We start from the raw sequence: 6,617 nt of genomic DNA on the forward strand, positions 1-6,617 counted from the left end.
TCTTAGTTATAATTGTTAGCTTAATTTAGTTAAAAATAATCTCAATTTTTTAATCGTCTTAACATTGAATAATAACCATATCATTGTTGCATAGGTGCATAAATTGAACTTAACCTAAACCAGTCTCTATGGGAATGAATCTGATTTATATCTTATACTACTTGCGAACGCGTATACTTGCGTGTATTTTAACGCATGTTTAGCGGCTAAAAATTTTTTGGCGCCGCTGCCGGGGACTCGGTCTTAATTTTTAGTTTATGTGTTTGTTATCAGTGGTCGTTAAAGTTCATTGACTCGGAAATTGTTACTTATCGTGTTTCCTTATCTTATTTCAGGAACTCTAGCGAACGTGTATGCATACGCGTTCGCGGTCTCGTAAGAGAACTCTGGATAAAGCCGAGGAAGAAGTTGTGGTGGTTCGAAGGGAAGTATTGAGGACGAAGAGAAGGTAGAAGAAGAAGAAGAGAAAATCGAGAAACCAGTTTTAGTAATGATGGGAGATCAAGCTGAAATTCCTAAGGCTTTGATGGACTATTCTCAGCCTAAGATCAATGATATTCAGTCATGCATCATCAGGCCAGCCATCTCGGCTAACACTTTTGAGATCAAGTCAAGCACGATTCAGATGATACAGAACTCAGTTCAGTTTGGGGGTTCTCCTATAGAAGACCCCAACATGCACATCAGGGATTTCATCGAGATCTGTGACACCTTCAAGTTCAATGGTGTGACTGAAGATGCTATCAAGCTGCGACTCTTCCCATTCTCTCTGAGGGATAAAGCTAAGTGATGGTTACATTCTCTACCATCAGGGTCTATCACTACTTAGGAAGATCTTGCTCAAATGTTTCTCACTAAATTCTTCCCTATGGCGAAGACTGCTGCAATCAGGAATGCTCTTACTCAGTTTGCTCAACAAATTGGAGAATCTCTGTGTGAGGCTTGGGATCGATATAAGGAGATGCTAACGAAGTGCCCACACTATGGCATGCCTGATTGGATGATTATAAACTATTTCTACAATGGATTGGGTGCTACTTCTAGATCCATGTTTGATGCAGCATCAGGAGGAGCCCTGTGGGCTAAGAGCTACAATGAAGCTTATGAATTAATCAAACTGATGGCTGCTAATGAATACCATAATCCTTCCTATAGACTAACTCAGAGGAAAGTAGTAAGAATTCTGGAGTTGGATGCAACAACTGCTATTGCTGCCCAACTTAAGGCTTTGACGATGAAGGTGGACACTTTGGTTAATTATGAAGTTAATCAAATCACTAGTGTCTGTGAGCTTTGTGCTGGTGCCCATGAGACTGATCAGTGTGCTATCTCTAGTGAATCAGCTCAGCTCGTGAGCAACTTTCAGCGATCGCAATAACCTGTGCCAGCTACCTATCATCCTAACAACCATAATCATCCTAATTTCAGCCGGAGCAATGCTCAGAATGCGATTCAACAGCCTTATCAGCGATACCCGGCTAAGCAGTACAACCCCCTGGTTTTTAGCAACCGCAATATGCACCAAGACAGTAATTTCAGCTACAACAAGCTAATGAAAAATCTGAATTAGAGGAGTTGAAGCTTATGTGCAAAATCCAAGTTGTTTATCAAGACCTTAGAAAATCAAATTGGACAAATTGCCAATGCCTTGCTATATCGTCAACCTGGTACAATACCTAGTGACACTGAAGTGCAAGGAAAGAGGGAAGCTAAGGAGCAGGTGAAGGCAATCACTTTTAGGTCTAGAAAGATCGCGAACCCCGAACAAACTCAAGTTTTGAATGAAGAAGCTGGAGCTGAAGAGAAAGTAGATCAGCAGGAAGCAGAAGTGGAACAAAGGAAGACTACTGTTGAGCACACTCCTCCTGAGGGTAATACAGGGGAGAAATAGATCTATCCTCCACCGCCTTTTCCTAAGCGGCTGCAGAAGAAAAAGTTGGATAAGCAATTTGAGAAGTTTCTGGAGGTGTTCAAGAAACTTCATATCAACATACCTTTCGCTGAGGCTCTTGAGCAGATGCCTAGTTACGCAAAGTTTATGAAAAGTATTCTCTCTCGGATAGTGAAGCTAGATGATTTAGAGATTGTTGTTCTCACGGAGGAATACAGTGCTGTGCTGTAACATAAGTTGCCTCCGAAGCTTAAAGATCCTGGAAGCTTCACTATTCCGTGTACTATTGGAAAAGTGTCTTTTGACAGATGCTTATGTGACTTGGGAGCTAGCATCAATCTGATGCCTTTATCAATTTTCAAGAAGTTGAACTTTCCTGATCCAAAACTTACTTATATGACTTTGCAATTGGCCGATCATTCTATTACATATCCTCGAGGTATTGTGGAGGATCTCTTGGTTAAGGTTGATAAACTCATCTTTCCTGCTGATTTCGTAATTCTTAATTTCGAGGAGGATAAGAAGATTCCCATAATCTTGGGAAGACCTTTCCTGGAAACTGGTCGAACCTTGATAGATGTGCAGAAGGGTGAGCTTATAATTCGAGTGTTGGATCAGGATGTAACTTTTAATGTGTTCAATGCTATGAAATTTCCTACGAAAAATGAGGAGTGCTTAAAAGTGGAATTGGTTGATTCAGTGGTTACTTCAGAACTTGATCAATTGCTAAGGTCTGATGCCTTAGAGAAGGCCTTGTTGGGGAATTCAGATAGTGAAGATGACGAAGGTGAAGAACAATTGCAATTTCTGAATGCTTCTCCCTGGAAGAGGAAGATTGATATACCTTTTGAATCTCTTGGAATGGAGGAATTGAACAAAGCTCCTAAACGCCTCAAGCCATCTATTGAGGAAGATCCTACTTTTGATCTTAAGCCTCTACCTGAACATTTGAGGTATGCCTTTTTAGGTGATGCATCTACTCTGCCTGTGATTATTGCATATGATCTTTCAGGTAGCGATGAGGAGAAACTCTTGAGGATTCAAAGAGAATTCAAATCGGCAATCGGGTGGACCATAGTAGATAATAAGGGAATTAACCCTTCTTATTGCATGCACAAAATTCTGCTAGAGGAGGGTAACAAGCATACGGTTGAGCAGCAAAGAAAACTTAATCCAATCATGAAGGAGGTAGTGAAGAAGGAAATTCTTAAGTGGCTGGATGCAGGGATTATCTATCCCATTTCTGACAGTTCTTGGGTGAGTCCAGTTCAGTATGTACCAAAGAAGGGAGGTATCACGGTTGTTGATAATGAGAAGAATGACCTCATCCCTACTCGAACAGTCACGGGATGGAGAGTTTGTATGGACTACAGGAAGCTGAACAAGGACACTAGGAAGGATCACTTCCCTCTGCCTTTCATTGATCAGATGCTTGACAGATTGGCTGGTCATGTAATGCCCTTCAAACCCGGGTCAGAAGTTTGGGGCCCACAACACACACACCATTTTAAACCTGGTATGAATATAATAGTATGTATATAAAATGACCCTACTTACCATAATCAATGGATCGATGTAGTTAAAAGTATATCCACAAGCCACAATCTTATTTATTACACAAACGTACCAAATCCCAGTTTATTTAATTTACATTTGAAGTTTCAAATTTATTACAAACTTTAAACATAACCAAGCCAAACATCCTCTGCTAGTCTATTCCAATTCAACTTGGATACCTAGCTCGTACACTTGTTTGGGGATCCTCGCTACCACCAGTTTCCTTTTTCACTGGAAAAGAATATATACAGTTTTGCAAGAGTGAGCTAACTAGCTCAGCAAGTCACAAGGACAGTAACTGAGAATAACAATGATCAATTGAAATAATATAAGGAATCAAGGTTACTGATAAGAAATATTTAGAATTGGATATTCATTTTCATTTTTAAAAACCAAGGTTAGGCTGTTGATCAGTCACGTGCTAACCCCGAGCAAGGCTCCCAGCTTTGCTCTATATACTGGATCCAAGGCACGCATTGGCCAATTATGACAACGAATCTGGCCCGACCACGAATCTGGTCCATATTTAAAATAATCCAATTCTAGAATCACAATATGATAAGCAATGTAACTCAATAGTTGACTCATAAACAAAATTTACTTTGAAACTTAGGATGATCTGTAATTTCATGAAATAACCAGGAAATCATAAAGGTTGGGTTTCAATCAAGGAAAAAAACAGAAAGCAGAAGACCCAAGGGTTCAAGAGTTACAAGAATTGGTCTTCTGTTACACAAGATATAAGGGCTGGTATGATAAGCATTTTCGTATCAGGAATAAATATGTGGTAGGTATGTATTTGTGGAGTAGGATCGTATAGGTATGGTTTGTATATGTGACTTCAATAATCAACGGTTTATGAAAGAACATGCTTATGGCTCGAGATCAATAAGAATTAGGGTTGGGTTATGTACTTTAAAGTACTTGCAATATAGAATAATAACCGTCTAGAGTAATTGCAACATAATGAAGAGCATTCCAAAATACTTGCAGTATAATCAATAGGAGAAGAAACACTTGCCTTATCAATTCGCTTTCACTTTACTAGCACTTATCAATTGATTCCCACTCACTGACTACCTGCTTTCCCTTTCTACATCTCGCTTCCTCTGTTAAACATCACATGTACTTATCAATACTACTTCTCATCACATTCTATTCGTTACGAGCTTCTAACTACCCTTCGTTTCACCCAAGTCCGATGCACGGATTGAAAGTTATGAATAAAACAGTCAAACAATGCACGTACAATTCATATTACAAATCAATTAGATCATATATAACACGTAACACGTAAGATATTTCATTAAAATAATTATTTAAAGAAGATTCGAGGTTAAAATAATGTTTCAGGTATTTAATATGAATTTTTAAACATTTTTCGGGATTTAAACGGGACTCTGAATCATTTTAAAATTAAATAACAGGGTTCAAATACCCGAATCTGACTTTAAAATAATTTTATAATAATTATCGAGCCTTGAAAAAAATTTAAAATAATATTTTAAAGCTCGAAACTATTTTTCAGGATTTTTAAATCAAAAGCATTAATTAAATCTAATTAATTAATCAATTAAAATTAATTAATAACTAATTAAATCAATTAATCAATTAATAATTAAATTAATTGACTAATTAAATAATTAATTATCAACTAAAGTTAATTAATTAATTAAGATTTATTTTATAATTAAAATAATTTTCAGAAATTAAATAAGCAATTTTTTAAAATTTTAAAAAAAAATAATTTCTGGAATTTAGAAAACAGAAATATAAATTTTAAACATTTTTAAAACAGAAATCTTGATTTTGTAAGTTTTTAAAACAAAAATACGAAACATGCAAACTATATACAACTTCGGGGGTCAAACTGTAAAACTACAGTCATCTCCCCCCTCCCCGTCGCCGGGAATCCATGGTTGCCGGCCATGAGCTTTTCCAGCGACCTGATACCCGCCCAGAATCGCTCCAAAATGGCCGTGGATAAACTACGCTCCCCCAGTAGTCGATCTGCAGGATTAAAATCGCTGAAAAATCAAAGATTTGAACGGAACAATCAATTGAAGTTTACGCCGTCACGGGCTCGGTTTTCCGGCGACGCCATTCCCGGGACTCTACATTACAACCAATCACATGAATTGACTAGGTTTTTAACGATCTATCAATTGGTATCATCAATTTCAACCCAGAATCAACCAAATTAAAAGTCCCAATTTCAATTTAGAACATTCAAAGTTTAAAAACCCTAATTTCATAATCCGAGAATCAAACATCAATTTCTATATGTTATTGAACTCAGTTTTTGACATATAATATACCAAATTGACCAGAAAAATATTATTTACATGATTATGCCATCAAATCATATCAAAAATATCAAGAACAAAAATTCATAATTTAATCCATAATTAATTCGAATTAAAATAATTAAATCAGAAAAATACCTTGATTTCTGGGCAAAAACAGATGATGGATTTAGAAAGAGGGTTTTGAGATCTTCGTTTTGATATGTTGCACGCGCGAATCGGAGTTCGATAATACCTTTGTTTGTACGTTTGATTCTCAAGAACGTATCGTTTTTAGGATTTTTCTCTGTATTTTTTATTTGTTACTGGTTGGTTATGATTTTTACGAATAAAATGAAATAATAAAAGGGCTATATATATTTATGGAATATTGGTTCGTGTTGGATCGTTTTGGATCGTTAAATTAGTTACTTAGCCGCTAATTAACTACAAAAATGATTCGATTTAATACCCGTATTGGATAATTATCCCAACCGGGCTTTTTATAAAACACTTTATACGAAAATAATGTAATATTCCCGTCTTTCGAGAATACAGAATTTATTGATATATCGAAACAATTATCGTATTGAAAATTGTATGCCGGGACGCGTACGAGTCAAACCGTAATCCGGATCGAAAAAGTCAAAACACAAAAAATATCTGGAATTACCATATTAGGTTAGGAAGGAGTTTTCGGAAGAGTTTCGGGTTGTAAAAACGTAAAAACGGTCGAGGTTGGATGATTCCCAGATCTATAAAATAATTTTGTAATTATTCGGAAAATAATTAATAAATTCATAAATCAATAAAAAATCATATAATATTCCAAAAATTACCAGAAAAATTCCTTAATTATCTATATTTTATTCTGGATATAATAG

General features: G+C 36.3%; 1 non-coding gene across 1 annotated transcript; it reads right to left on the minus strand.

Moving 5' to 3' along the window:
* Window positions 1–883: 883 nt before the first annotated feature.
* LOC141663318 (small nucleolar RNA R71) lies at window positions 884–990 on the minus strand. Its single transcript, XR_012551397.1, has one exon. It is a non-coding gene; the product is annotated as a small nucleolar RNA R71 (small nucleolar RNA).
* Between the last annotated feature and the right edge of the window lie 5,627 nt (window positions 991–6,617).

This window comes from Apium graveolens, chromosome 5 (assembly GCF_009905375.1).
Source record: "Apium graveolens cultivar Ventura chromosome 5, ASM990537v1, whole genome shotgun sequence".
NCBI lineage: Eukaryota > Viridiplantae > Streptophyta > Magnoliopsida > Apiales > Apiaceae > Apium > Apium graveolens.